Source organism: Bufo bufo, chromosome 5 (genome assembly GCF_905171765.1).
Source record: "Bufo bufo chromosome 5, aBufBuf1.1, whole genome shotgun sequence".
NCBI lineage: Eukaryota > Metazoa > Chordata > Amphibia > Anura > Bufonidae > Bufo > Bufo bufo.
Genome location: NC_053393.1, coordinates 95,053,579 through 95,069,431, shown reverse-complemented (window position 1 = coordinate 95,069,431; position 15,853 = coordinate 95,053,579). Strand labels below are relative to the sequence as shown.

Genomic DNA, 15,853 nt, shown 5'->3' with positions numbered 1-15,853 from the left:
GCACAAAGGCGGAGGTAGCGGTCCTGCTGCTGGGTTGCTGCCCTCCTACGGCCTCCTCCACATCTCCTAATGTATTGGCCTGTCTCCTGGTAGCGCCTCCATGCTCTGGACACTACGCTGACAGACACAGAAAACCTTCTTGCCACAGCTCACATTGATGTGCCATCCTGGATAAGCTGCACTACCTGAGCCACTTGTGTGGGTTGTAGACTCCGTCTCATGCTACCACTAGAGTGAAAGCACCGCCAGCATTCAAAAGTGACCAAAACATCAGCCAGGAAGCATAGGAACTGAGAAGTGGTCTATGGTAACCACCTGCAGAACCACTCCTTTATTGGGGGTGTCTTGCTAATTGCCTATAATTTCCACCTGTTGTCTATCCCATTTGCACAACAGCATGTGAAATTGATTGTCACTCAGTGTTGCTTCCTAAGTGGACAGTTTGATTTCACAGAAGTGTGATTGACTTGGAGTTACATTGTGTTGTTTAAGTGTTCCCTTTATTTTTTTGAGCAGTGTATATATATTATATACACACACACAGTCTGTCATGTAGTGTCATTGTATAATACTGTTGTGGGGCCCCTGTCAAAGTCTTAACCCTCCTACCATGTAGCCCCCACACTCCTGTGACTAGTCAAGATCAACCCCCATCCCCCCCCCCCCCCGCCTCACACATCCCTTATAGCCCCCATACATTTGGGAGGTAAAAAAAGATTCAAAGCCTGAAATACTTATAACTAATACTAAAAACTCTTTATTGCCAGGAACAAAACATTTGAACTTTCCAAGACTATGTTACACTTTTTTACAGTTACAGATTCCTGCAAAAAAATACTAAAATCTTGATACGCTTTGGACTTCCGAAGAACCTTCCCAGCCACAGCATTTCAAGTTGTGGAAATTCTCTCTGTTTAGATAAATATAATTTTAAATATGCACAATACATGAATATATTATGTATTGTGAGACAGTGACAGGTCTCACTCAGGTTAGAGGCAAGGAAGGGGTGGATAGTGTGGTCCACACCCCTGTTCCACCACAGGTGAGAGAAGCTGGAGGTAATCAGCCTGGCATAAGGCACCTCCCAGAGTGTCAGAAAGGGGGTAGTGTGTTACCTGTGGACAGAGGCCTGGAGGCTCTGTCTGTGTGGTCTCAGCTGGGCAAGGCTGAGGGACCACGAGGCTGGGTGTAGCCTGGAGTTGGGGGACGCAGCGACGCCTGGGGCGGTCGCAGGGCCATAGTCAGGCAGACTACTGAGCCCCAATCCCCCACAAGAAATACTGAACTGGAGACAGTGGGCGTACTGTGCTCTGTACAGCCAGGAGGCTGTGGGACATTGGCTGACAAAAGCCGCATGAGTTCACAGGGTGTGAACTGGGACCTAGGTGAGTCAGGAAACTTTATGTTTAGTTAGAGCCTGGACGGGCGAGTGTTTATTATTTTATGTGGATGTCACATGTGTTAGGTGAAGCTGCGACTTCATGATAACCTGTATTGGTTGGAGTGTGAACAATAAATGCACTGTTTGGACCTGAAACCTGGTGTCCTAAAGGCGTATCTGTGAGAATGACCCCCGGTGAAGAGCTAACCCCCTACAGTATCTATTTATGTTTCATTATGTACAACAGGGATCATCAGCTTTTGACACTCCCACTGCAGAGAAATTACAACTCCCAGCATGCACACTAGCTAAGCTGTTAGTGTAACCCCCATAGAGGTGAACTAAGCATCCTGGGTATAATAGTTTAGGAACTGCTGGAGTGCCAGAGGTTGATGGTCCCTGATATAGAGAATTGTATCACTGCCTTTGCCGAACTTTACATTTCCCTCCCTTCTTTTCCTGTAACCCTTTGTGAAATAGGACCCATCACCACAACTGACATGTCTGTTTTATTAATTACACTGCATGTTGCAAACAATTCTGGATCATCTTTGCTCACAACTTTGCAGTGTATAATTCCTCTGTTATTCTAAGTTCATTGGCAACTGTATTTACGAGATGGATGTGTTTCTATACCGCCTGATGCAGTCTCAGATTGTAGGGACATACCCAATTGACAATGAACTCAGAAACTTAGAATAACAGGAAAATTGCACAAAGTAGAGTTAAGTACAAGAAAATTACTGCATAATAAATAAAAGGCATAATAGTTTATTAAAAACTTACCTGAAACACGACAAATGAGATCAGAAGTTTCTTGTCTCCATCTCTTCCACCTTGATTGTTCCAACTTGAAAAATATAACTACAACCTAAATAACAAAAAAGAAATAGTTATTCTCACTTAAAATTTACTATTTAAATTTGAAAGTATAACAGATATTTTGAAATATACTAAATTCTACACACATATATAATTCAACCAAAAACTTACCTGAAACCAAAAGAACCAGGAGAGAACCATCTATGTCATGCACACATGTATTTCTATGGTAAACACGTAGAAGTGCAACAACAAATCAATCTAGTGACACAAAAACAGGAAATATAACTCATCCATATGCATATACAATTCTGTTTCTTCTACATTTAGAAATTATAGGATTGGTTCAAACAATGTATGTAAAACTTACATTAACATAAACAGGACTTGAAACCAAAGTCAATGGCGTTGCAAAAAGAAAAGAAATCAACATTTAGTTTGTGCCCTCAAAAACACAGTCCAGACCCTCAAACTGGTCAAACATTTGGGCAGCTAATAAAATCCAAAGGTGACCATACATATTTTGTTACACTTGATCAAAATTGTCAATATCTACGAAAATGAATGATTGTCAGGTGAAATTTAACAATGACCAACAGTTTTAGGGGAACAACTGTAGAAAATTAGTGTTCAATACCAATGTCGTCAGCAAAAAGATCTTTTGTTTAAAGAAAGACTGTTTGTGAACGAAAGCTCTCTCTTTGAAAGAACATTCCATGAAAGATATTCATGGACCTGTTTCATTGAACATGTATGGAAGTTTGAACAACAGCCAATATAGACGAAAATGGCTATTGATGTGTCTGTGAAACCAGCGTTCACCAGATCTAATGTGTATGGTCAGCTTTACACAGGTAAAAATTGAATATATAGTGAAACCTCTCCAAAAGACCAACTCAATTAGAAGACCACCCCTTTATCCAAACCCCATTTCTTGTTACATTATGCATACTGACCTTTTTATTATTATTATTTGAAGAGAACACCACTACCCTAGATAATCATTTGAGAGGTATCACAGTATCTATTCAATCCTCACAGTATAAAAAGTGACACTCTTTCAGGAGTGTTACTTTAAACTAAAAATATATGCAATTCCACTAAAGAAACTGTTAGTAAAACTTTTTGGTTAGTTAGCAGGAAACGGTCAACTGCTGAAACTTCAAACCTCCCAACTTCAAACCTGCGCGCCTTCAGTTCTGCAAACGTGTCCACAATGCTCTCTAAGTCTAGTTTTCTAGCTCTCTCATTTTCAATGCTCAGCACTGCAAGTCCAGAAAGCCTCTGTTCGGACATCGTACTCCTCAAGTAGTTTTTTATTAATTTCAGCTTTGAAAAAGATCTTTCAGCACTTGCTACTGTCACAGGTAGCGTTAGGAATAGTAGCAAGGCTACACAAACATCTGGAAGTGTGGATGACAGTGCGCTGTTGGCGACTAACAGGAGATGAGCAAGGTCACTGACAGAGGATGTCTTAAGGATCTCTTCTTTTAATGCAGATCGAAAACTTAGTAGCTGGCCAGGAAAAGTGCTTGTTAAATCTTCCTGGTAGATTTTTTGCAGATTTGATGCAGCATTAAAGAGCTCATCATCTGATGCAGATGAAAGCATCGTGGGCTGAATAATGTTGAAACGGCCAAGAACCCGATCTATTCTCTTAAACCTGTTTGGAAGCTGAGATGTTATTACATCTAAACAGGGGTAAAAAAACTGTCACTTTAAAATGTTTTTCTGCATCGTTTAATCTCTCATCTACTGCCAATTCATCAAAATGGCGCTTGACTTTGGGGATCCGTTTCTTTTGAAATTCCGGTGAAATGCCCCACTGTTGTGCAAGTGATGCCGCAGTTTGTTTTGCTTCCTCAAACTGATTCCGGAATTGGACCAGATTGTCTGCAACATTTTTTATTAAAGTGGATGTTTTAGACAAGTCCATGTTTTTAGCTTGCAGAACTTTTGAAACTGCGTTAACAGTTGAGAAAGAATATGGATTATCTAATTTTGGATTTTGGGGCTGAGATATTTTATTGTTCTTTGTGGAAAAGCGATTTCCATTTTATTTGCTCATCCTATTATAGCAACATTATTTCTGCGGAGCAGGGTGCTGATAACACAGCACAATCAGCTGACAAGAAAACAGGACTCTGGTGTCCACATGTACAAATTTCTTTGCTGGATGACAGGGTGATCTGCAGCAGGGCTTTTTCACATAAGCGGATTCCCCTAAGTGGAATCCGCTGCGTGAAAGAGAGCCAAGCCCCGCTCCAGACAGCAGAAACACGGAGCATTAACATGACTGATAATGCTCTGTGCCTCTCTGTGACGTTTTTACTACTAAATCACAGTGAGATAAAGTTGTCACCGTGATTTTGTAGTAAAAAGCCCATTGTAGTGAATGGTTATACGTACAGGCCTAAAAAAAAAACTAATAATGGACATGGGAGAAAATTTCTATTGTGTGCATGAGCTATAATGTTGATGTCCTAACCGGATCGTTTACCAGTTTTACAAAAGCAGATCATTTCCTTCAAGGGCTTTTCCAGCTTTTTTTTCTATTAATGACTCATTCTCAAGATAGGTCATCAGTATCAGATCAGCGCGTGTCCAACACCGCCCCCCCCCCCCCGCTTATCAACAGTTTGAAGAGAAAGCAGCGCATACAAGCACTGCCTTCTCCTCATTGTTTGCCTGCTTGCCCTCGTAACTGCATTCACTTCAATGGGACAGCTCCTTCCTGTCCAAGTGAGTAGTAGGGTAATGTACCATAGAAGTGAATGTGGATGCCATAGTAGCAATTACACTGCTCTTCACTGCAGTTGGTAAGCAGGTTAACAATGAGGAGAAGGCAGCGCTTGTATGGATAGGTCATGAATAGAAAAAAAAACAGACAAAGCCTTTAAGGAGATTCTCTTAGTAGTCTGCTGCTGCCCTCTTCCAACACCCTGCACATTCCAAGTCCAAATCCCATATAGCTTGGCGGCCAGTGCCGGATGCCACGGAAGTTCCACAGGGATCTGTACTGGGACCGATTTTGTTTAATATCTTCATAAGTGATATTGCAAAAGGCCTCGCTGGTAAGGTTTGTCTTTTTGCTGATGACACAAAGATATGTAACAGGGTTGATGTTCCTGGAGGGAAACGCCAAATGGAAAAGGATTTAGGAAAACTAGAAGAATGGTCAGAACTCTGGAAACTGAAATTTAATGTGGATAAGTGCAAGATAATGCACCTGGGGCGTAAAAACCCAAGGGCAGAATATAGAATATTTGACACAGTCCTGACCTCAGTATCTGAGGAAAGGGATTTAGGAGTAATTATTTCAGAAGACTTAAAGGTGGGAAGACAATGTAATAGAGCAGCACGAAATGCCAGCAGAATGCTTGGATGTATAGGGAGAGGTATAAGCAGTAGAAAGAGTGAAGTGCTTATGCCGCTGTACAGAACACTGGTGAGACCTCACTTGGAGTATTGTGCGCAGTACTGGAGGCCATATCTCCAGAAGGATATAGATACTCTAGAGAGAGTTCAGAGAAGAGCTACTAAACTAGTACATGGATTGCAGGATAAAACTTACCAGGAAAGGTTAAAGGACCTTAATATGTATAGCTTGGAAGAAAGAAGAGACAGAGGGGATATGATAGAAACTTTTAAATACATAAAGGGAATCAACTCGGTAAAGGAAGAGAGCATATTTAAAAGAAGAAAAACTACCACAAGAGGACACAGTTTTAAATTAGAGGGGCAAAGGTTTAAAAGTAATATAAGGAAGTATTACTTTACTGAGAGAGTAGTGGATGCATGGAATAGCCTTCCTGCAGAAGTGGTAGCTGCAAATACAGTGAAGGGGTTTAAGCATGCATGGGATAGGCATAAGGCCATCCTTCATATAAGATAGGGCCGGGGGCTATCCATAGTATTCAGTATATTGGGCAGACTAGATGGGCCAAATGGTTCTTATCTGCCGACACATTCTATGTTTCTATGTTTCTATAAGTCCATCCTTCTCCTCCTCTAATTTTACTAAGATGTAGAGGCTGAGAAGGAGACACTCGGGTCCACAGCTCTGAAGCCAGCCTTACTCACCCTTGTTGGGATCTTTCTCACTGGACTGCAGTCTTCACTGACGTGCTCTTCTCCTCTTCAAGTTCTGGCGACGCACTGCTCCAAGCAATGAAATCTAGAAGATAGAAAAAAATATTTTGTAATATACTATTAGAAGAAATATACTAGAAGAAATACAAAAGAAAAACTATACATATGTGGTATCCGCCAGATTCATACTGACCTGGAGAATCAAGATCACAAGTGAAAAAACAAAAACTATAGAACTGTGGTAAAAAATTTTTTTTTACACTTCCCACTACATTTTATGCAATATTAAATGGTTGCGTTGGAAAGTACAACTTGTCCTGCTAAAAACAAGCCCTCATACAACTATGTTAATGGGAAAAAAAAAAGTTAAGGCTCTGGGAAGGCAGAGAGCACAAAACGAAAATGCAAAAGGAAAAAAAGCCTCTGGGGTAGAAGGGGTTAAAATAAAATCTTTCAGAAAAATACTTTTTTCTTTGCATCACCATTTTCTGATATCCATAAGTTTTTCATATTTCTGTCTACAGAGCTTTATGAGGGCATTTATGTGGGTGAACTGTAGTTTTTATTGGTACCATTTTTGGGGTGTGTGCAATTTTTTGATCATTGTTAGGGCCCATGCACACAACAGTATGTCCTCCGAGACATACAGTCCATGAGCGAGCTGTGAGCCATATGTTCCAGAGCAGCAATGATTGTGTGCACAGGAGCGCACAGCATCATAGGTTAATTGCGCGTTGGGCTGCGCGCGAGACTACGTCATACGTTTTAGTAATCTACGAAGCTGTGCGCTCCCGTACACACAATAAATGCATCTCAAGGACCGAATGTTTCAGAGGGCGTATGGTCGTGTGCATGGGCCCTTATTCAATTTTTTTTGCTTGGTGTGTGCGTGTGAGTGTTGGGGAGGAGGGGGGGTTATGGTCACCAAAACCATGTTTTTAGTATTTTTTATATTTTAATAGTGAAGACTTTTTTTTTTTTGTTTATTTATCTTTATATAAAATTTCTATAGCTTGCAGTACATGGCAGCCTCCCCTTTCCGCCCGCAGTTTTGCCATGTACTAGTGGTTATTATGGCACATATAAGCGCACACCCTCTGCATATATAAGAGCAATAAAATAAGCAGTAGTAGATGGCAGAACAGCAAGCAGGGGGGCACAGGTCAGGGCGGCACAGAAAAAGGGGAGGGGGGGCACAGACAAGGGCCAGGGGCACAGCCCACAGGCCAAGGAGGCGCAGATAAGGGCCAGGGAGGTGCACACAGGGGTCAGGGGTGCAGACAAAGGCAGGGGGGCACAGATAAGGGCCAGGGCCCAGGGGTTCAGACAGTGGCCAGGGAGATGCAGACAGTTGCTAGAAATGTATGGGCCCCAGCCAGAGCAAATTTATGAATGCCCAGAGCAACTTCCCCACAACCCCTCCCTCCTCCCTCACTACACTCGCCACACAACGTCGGACGTCCCACTCACTCAGTAGTTATTCCCCCCTTAGTACCCCTAAACAGTAGTTATTATGCTCTATTATTTCCCCTTCACAGTAGTTGTGCTCCCAGCCTCCCTTATTGCTCCCACAGTAAAATTTTGTTATTATTATTCCCCAAGGCCCGTTCCATTAGTGTCCACCACAACTCCACACACTAGTTATGCCAAGCAATGCCCCTTTATTGCCCCAGGGCCCAGGCCCAGCCTTCACAGTAGTTGTGCTCCCAGCCTCCCTTATTGCCCCCACAGTAAAATGTTGTTATTATTCCCCAAGGCCCATTCCATTAGTGTCCACCACAACTCCACACACTAGTTATGACAAGCAATGCCCCTTTATTGCCCCAGGGCCCAGGCCCAGCCTTCACAGTAACCATATTCCTTTACCTCAGTCACAAAGTAGTTACAACTTACTAACTAGTAGTAGTACCACTACCACACTCACACTCTGGCTCTGGGCTGGGCGCTGGACCGCTGGTGCAGGGTGCTGGACTGGTCTGCTCTCAGACTCTCAGGCTCGTCTGCCTCTGCCGTCTTCTTCTCTACTGGCACTGCTGCCTGCAGCTCCTGTCCTCCTGCTCCTGGCTGTTTTCTCCCGCCTTCTGTGACCTGACCGCTGACCTGTCAGGCTGTGACTGAGTGTCACTACTGCTGCCGCTTGCTGCTCCCTGCGTCTGAAAAATCATTCATCACAGTATGTGGGCGGGGCTACAGCTTGAGCGCTGCGCAGACTTCAGGACAGGAGACAGTAAGATAAGATTAGACAGGTCAGGTCACAGAATAAAGACAAAGAGTGAGCATGATCCGATCAACATATTTAGGGGGGGGGGGGGGCCCGCCGCCGCCGCCGCTGCGCCTGCTGTTAATCCAGGGGCCCTGATGAGAATCGATAATTTTAATTAACTATTTAAGTTGAAAATAAACTGTCACACAAGCTGGGCGCCGGGCCCCTTGGCAGTCCGGGCCCCGAAGCAGCCGCTTCCCCTGCTTCCCCGGTAGTTACGCCACTGGAACATGGTTCCTCCTCCTCCATCTTCTCCTCCTTATCCTCCACCTCGTCATCCTCCAGAACTGTGCCTTGGCTGGACAATTGTGTACCTGGCGTTTGTGGGTGCAGGGACCCACCATCGGAGCCACTTGGGAATGACTGGCCGGAAACCCTACGAAATGATCCCTCTTCCTCCTCCTGTGCCACATCCTCTTCCATCATCGCCAGCAGCGTTTTTTCAAGGAGGCATAAAAGTAAGATAGTTATGATGAGAACGGCGTTATCGGCACTGGCCATGTTGGTGGAGTACTCGAAACAGCGCAACAAGGAACACAGGTCTCACATGGAGGCCCAGTTATTGGTGGTGAAGTGGTGCTGTTCCGCCGAGCGACTCACCCGTGCGTGCTGCAGCTGAAACTCCACTATCGCCTGCTGCTGCTCACAGTCTGACCAGCATGTGCAAGGTGGAGTTCCACCTTGTGGGCACGTCGCATATGAGGCGGTGAGCGGGAAGGCTGAAGTTACGCTGCAGCGCTGACAGGCGAGCAGCAGCAGGGTGAGAACGCCGAAAGCGCTCACAGGCGGCCCGCACTTTATGCAGCAGCTCTGACATATCGGGGTAATTTTTAAGGAACCTCTGCACCACCAAATTCAGCACATGCGCCAGACAAGGGATGTGCATCAAACCGGCTAGTTCCAGAGCTGCTACGAGATTTCGCCCATTATCGCACACCACCAGGCCGGGCTTGAGGCTCACTGGCACCAACCACTCATCGGTCTGTTGTTCAAGGCCTGTCCACTGCTCCTGCACGGTGTGGGGTTTGTCCCCCAAACAGATAAGTTTTAAAACTGACTGCTGTCGTTTACCCCTGGCTGTGCTGAAGTTGGTGGTGAAGGTGTTACGCTGACCGGATGAGGAGCTGGTAGAGGATGAGGAAGCAAAGTAGGAGGAGGAAGCAACAGGAGGCAAACTGAAGCACCCTGCAATCCTCGGTGGTGGAAGGACATGCGCCAAACTGCTATCCGCCTCAGGCCCAGCCGCCACTGCATTTACCCAGTGTGCTGTTATGGAGATATAACGTCCCTAACCGTGCCTACTGGTCCACGTATCCGTAGTGAGGTGCACCTTGCCACAGATGGCGTTGGACAGTGCACACCTGATTTTGTCCCCTACCTGGTTGTGCAGGGAAGGGATGGCTCGCCTGGAAATGTAGTGGCAGCTGGGCACGACATACTGTTGGACAGCCACCGCCATAAAGCCTTTAAAACTATCCGTCTCCACTAGACGGAATGACAGCATTTCAAAGGCCAGTAATTTAGAAATGCTGGCATTCAGGGCTAGTGATCGCGGGTGGGTAGGGGGGTACTTCCTCTTCCTCTCCAGCGTTTGGGAGATGGAGAGCTGAACTCTTCTGCGGGACATTGTGGAGATGCTTGATGACCCAGGTGGTGGTGTTGCTGGAAGATCCTCTGTTTGCGGGGTGGCAGTTGGCACTGTCACTCCAGAGGTGGATGAAGAGGCCGAGACTGCAGCAGAAGAGGAAGCAGGAGGAGCCAGAGACCTTTCTTGGTTTTTGAGGTGTCTACTCCACTGCAGCTCGTGCTTTGCACTTAAATGCCTGGTCATGCAGGTTGTGCTCAGGTTGAGAACGTTTATGCCTCGCTTCAGGCTCTGATTGCACAGCGTGCAAACTACTCGTGTCTTGTCGTCAGCAAATTGTCTGAAGAACTGCCACGCCAGGGAACTCCTTGGAGCTGGCTTTGGTGTGCTTGGTCCCTTGCTGCGGTAGGCAGTAGCAGGCTTACTGTCTAGAGGACGGCCGCTCCGCTTTTGCACCCTGCTCCCTCTTCTGCTGTGCTGGTGGCTCTGTGCGACCACCGCCTCTTCCTCCGAACTACATAGGTCACTCGCATGACCTTGATTCCATGTGGGGTCGAGGACCTCATCGTCCTCCACATCATCTTCCACCCAGTCTTCACCCCTGCCCTCCTTGTCGGTCTGCACACTTTCGAAAGCCCCAGCAGTTGGCACTCAATCTCTTCCACTTATGGGGCAGGGCTAGGTGGATGGCCCTGGGAAACCCTGCTAACAGAGTAATCAAAAAGCAGAAGAGACTGCTGCATGACTTGGGGCTCAGACTGCTTGGCTGATTTGCAAGGTGAAAGACTGATGGACATCGGCTGCAGGTGCCAACTATGGTCTTTCAGCATGAGACTGGGTGGGAGACAATGTGAAGGAACTAGAGCCACTATCTGCAACCCAATCTACTATCTCCTGTACTTGTTCAGGCCTCACCATTCGTAGAGCCGCATTAGGCCTGACCAAATATCACTGCATGTTCTGTTGCCTACTCGCACCTGAGGAAGGAGTTTCACTTGTGCGTGTAGCTGGCACAGATCGACCACGTCCTCTCCCTGTAACAGGAGCTCCACCAGCAGCACCACGACCTGGGCCACGTCCCTTATTTGACGCTCTCCTCATATTTCTCGAATTTAGGATCTTGCCCTAAATGGGTGTTTAATTAATAGTAGAATAGAACGACAGTATGTACAGGGTGTATCTCACACGCCCTGAACCAGACTAGGCCTCAATTAAATTTGTTTGCCCAAAATGGCTGTATTTCAAATATCTGAATAGAAGCCCTGTATTTAAAGGGTGTATCTCACACGCCGTGACACACACTAGGCCGAAATTAAAGATTTGTGCACAAAATGGCTGTATTTCAAATAACTGAAGAGAACACCTGTATATAAAGGGCGTATCTCACAATGACATCTGCAGCAAAGGCTGCCAAATAAACTTTTTTTGCCCAAACGGGAGTTAGTTTAATAACTGAATATGACAGCAGTATATAACCCTGGAATTTCAAACGTCTTGATGCTGCAAGGCCTGAAAAATTGTGTATATTGCCCAAAAAAGGGTGTTTTATTAATATAAGAATATAAGCCCTGTATATACAGGGTGTATCTCACACAGCCTGACCCACACTAGGCCGCAATTAAAGATTTGTGCACAAAATGGCTGTATTTCAAATACCTGTATTTAAAGGGGTTGTCCGTGATTTGGGACCTTTGTCCTATAGTACTGCAGTGTCACCCACATCAACAACACCCATGTCCTACCTGATGAACTTACTTCTAATGCCCCCTTTTGCTCCAATAAATTCTCTGCCGGAAGTGAAGGTTTTCTTTCACTCAGTGATGTACCGGGTCCCTTGCAGAGGAGGAAAGCTTCCTCTTCCGCTGCTCAGGGAGCTCGGTGACGTCACTGCCAGCCTAGCTAATTATGCAAATGTATGGAGGGGCGGTAACTAGCCTGGCCGAGATCCCGCTAAGCTCCGCCCCCTCCAGTCCGGTGACGTCACCGGGTGCCGACAAGGGACCAATCAGAGTGGTCCCTTGCCCACGCTCACTCCAATTGGTTGGTCTATGCAGACCAACTAATTGGAGCGCAGTACTGTGAAAATGCTGGTTTCAGGCTGCAATCTCCACTCAGAGTAGAGATCGCTGCCTGAAAGCGAGTAAGTGCTCCCAGTTCCCTTTATAAAATAAAAGGCCCCCTCATATGTGCCCCAGTGCCGGTCATCAAATAAATCCCCCCTCACGTACGGGTAATATTAATATATATATATTTTAACTTGAAGCGTCCCCATCACCATGGGAACGCCTCTATGTTAGAATATACCATTGGATTTGAGTTAGATCGTGAAAACTCAGATCCGACAGTATATTCTAACACAGAGGCATTCCCATAGTGATGGGGACGCTTCAAGTTAGAATATACTGAGAACTGTGGACCTAACGGCCCCCTGCTGCCTGGCAGCACCTGATCTCTAACAAATGGGCTGTGATCCGCACAATTAACCCCTCAGGTGCCGCACCTGAGGGGTTAATTGTGCGGATCAAAGCCCCCTGTAAGAGATCAGGTGCTGCCAGGCAGCAGAGGGCCAGACCCCCCTCCCCAGTTTTAAATTCATTGGTGGCCAATGCGGCCCCCCCTCCCTCCCTCCCCAGTATTAAATTCATTGGTGACCAGTGCGGCCCCCCCTCCCCAGTATTAAATTCATTGGTGGCCAGTGCGGCCCCCTCTCCCTCCCTCCCCAGTATTAAATTCATTGGTGGTCAGTGCAGCCCCCCCATCCCTCCTTCCCCAGTATTACATTCATTGGTGGCCAGTGCGGCCCCCCCTCCCTCCCTCCCCAGTATTAAATTCATTGGTGGCCAGTGCGGCCTCCCCTCCCCCCCTAATTAAAATCACCCCCCATCATTGGTGGCAGCGGAGAGTTCCGATCGGAGTTCCAGTTTAATCGCTGGGGCTCCGATCGGTTACTTAGCAATTTTTGAAGCATTATACTTACCTGCACTGTCTGTGGCCGGCCGGGCGCTCCTTATTACTGGTAAGTGACAGGTCTGTGCTATAAGCAATGCGCCGCACAGACCTTTCACTTACCAGTAAGAGGAGCGACCGGCAGGCCACAGACAGCGCAGGTAAGTATAATGCTTCTAAAATTACTAAGTAACCATGGCAGCCAGGACTGCAGTAGCGTCCTGGCTGCCATGGTAACCGATCGGAGCCCCAGTGATTAAATTGGGACTCCGATCGGAACTGCTGCTCCACTGCCACCAATGATGGGGGGGAGGGGGGTTGTTAACCTGTGGTCACTGCCACCAATGATGGAGGGGAGAGGGGTTGTTAACCTGTGGCCACTGCCACCAATGATTTTAATTAGGGGTGGGGGGAGAGGGGGGCCGCACTAACCACCAATGATTTTAATAGGGGGGGGCCACACTGGCCACCAATGATTTTAATACTGAGGAGGGAGGGAGGGGGGGCCGCACTGGCCACCATTGATTTTAATACTGGGGAGGGAGGGAGGTGGGGTCGCACTGGCCACCAATGAATTTAATACTGGGGAGGGAGGGGGGGCCGCACTGGCCACCAATGAATTTAATACTGGGGAGGGAGGGAGGGGGGCCGAGCTGGCCATCAATGATTTTAAAACTGGGGAGGGAGGGAGGGGGGCCGCACTGGCCACCAATGAATTTAATGCTAGGGAGGGAGGGACGGGGGCCGCACTGGCCACCAATGAATTTAATACTGGGGAGGGAGGGGGGCCGCACTGGCCACCAATGAATTTAATACTGGGGAGGGAGGGAGGGAGGGAGGGAGGGGGGGCCGCACTGGCCACCAATGATTTTAATACTGGGGAGGGAGGGAGGGAGGGGGGGCCGCATTGGCCACCAATGAATTTAATACTGGGGAGGGAGGGAGGGATGGGGGCCGCACTGGCCACCAATGAATTTAATACTGGGGAGGGAGGGGGGGCCGCACTGTGCCGTTCCGTGCACTAGTGAGCTCAATTTCAGGTCACCAATGCATGGGCAACGTCCGTACGGCCGCCGGGACGGATCCAGATCCTTTCAACTTCAAATGGGTCCGTGATACCTCCGTTTCACATAACAGTATTGCATGATTTTTTTTTTTTCCGGTGCGGAGGCATGGCTAGAAACGCCGCTGCATACTTCTGCACCGCATCTCCATGATTGCGGACACTTTCAAGTGAATGGGTCCGTGATCCTTGTTACACACGGCCACTTGACGTGTATTGTGGACTTACTGTATGTGGGAGACAATACGGCCATGGCTGGGCAGCTGCAGTGTACATGAGCCCTAATGGACTGACCGTTTGTTTAGACAAATTTCTGATGGCACACAGAAGGCATTTGTATTTTGAGGAACCGCAATTTAACGCCCGCATAAGGCCTTGTTTGCACGACTTGGTGCAACCCGTGCTCGTGCTGTAGACCACAAATCTAGGTCCACAATGCACCGTGATGCACTTGAATGGGTCCACGATCCATCTGTTCCGCAAAAAGATAGAGCAAGTTCTATCTTTTTGTGGTGCTGAGGCACAGAATGGAACCCCAGGAAGAACTCCATAGTGTTTCCTTAGTGATACATTCCACGCTTCTGTTCCGCTCCATTCCGCATCTCCGGATTTGCAGACCCATTGAAGTGAATGGGTCTGCATCCGTGATGTGGAATGCACACGGAACGGTGCGCGTATATTGCAGATCCGCCAATGTGGACAGTTGTTTTTCCCGGAGTCTGTTTTTTTTTTTTTCCGGATAGGATGGGGACCCATTTAATTCAATGGGTCAGTAAAAAAATTATGATAGGTGTTCAGCATTGTCCGTGGTTTCCATAAGAAAAAATAAATAAATAGTGTATGTCCGACTGTGAAAAAAACTCATCCTACGAAAAAAAACTGTTGTGTGCATGTAGCCTAAGGCTACTTTCACACTAGCGATTTGGTTTCCGTTTGTGAGATCTGTTCTGGGGATCACACAAGCGTTCCAAAACGGATCAGTTTTGCCCTAATGCATTCTGAATAGATAAGGATTCGCTCAGAATGCATCAGTTTGCCTCCGTTCCGTCTCCATTCTGCTCTGCAGGCTGCTTGCAGTGTTTTGGTGTCCGTCTGACGAAACTGAGGCAAACGGATCCGTCCTGACACACAATGTAAATCAATGGGGACGGATCCGTTTTCACTGACACAATATGGCACAATAAAAAAAGGATCCGTCCTCCATTGACTTTCAATGGTGTTCGAGAGGGATCCGTATTGGCTAAGGTAAAGATAATACAAACAGATCCATTCTGAGCAGATGCAGACGGTTGCATTATAGATGCGGATCTGTCCATGATGGATCCACACCAAACGCAAGTGTGAAAGTGGCCTTATCTGTGTAGCAGAGCAAAATTGGGGACATTGTAAAACAACTTTATCATTGCTTGGATAGATTACTATAAATTGGTTATTGTAATGATGAATGTAAACCTAAAAGGAATGCAGTATAAATGATGTACCATTCTGGATGTGGATTCACACTGAGCACATGACATGTGCAAGGAGGAGTTTATGGGGGAGGAATATGTATGAGGGGGGCGGATCTATGGAGGAGTGAATAATGTGCAGGAGGCTGAATATGTATGAGGGGGCGGATCTATGGAGGAGTGAATAATGTGCAGGAGGCTGAATATGTATGAGGGGGCGGATCTATGGAGGAGTGAATAATGTGCAGGA

At 46.7% G+C, this 15,853-nt stretch overlaps 1 protein-coding gene and 1 long non-coding RNA gene across 2 annotated transcripts in view; one reads left to right on the top strand and one right to left on the bottom strand.

Annotated features, from left to right (window-relative positions):
- The window catches only part of LOC121000977 (fatty acid-binding protein, adipocyte-like), a 268,479-nt gene that overhangs the window by 112,751 nt on the left and 139,875 nt on the right, over nucleotides 1-15,853 (top strand). The gene's annotated exons all lie outside the window — the stretch shown is intronic.
- On the bottom strand, nucleotides 2,376-8,279 carry LOC121000979. The gene is made up of 3 exons (XR_005778947.1): nucleotides 8,223-8,279; nucleotides 6,290-6,383; nucleotides 2,376-2,467 (listed from the first exon to the last, which is right to left on the bottom strand). It is a non-coding gene; the product is annotated as an uncharacterized LOC121000979 (long non-coding RNA).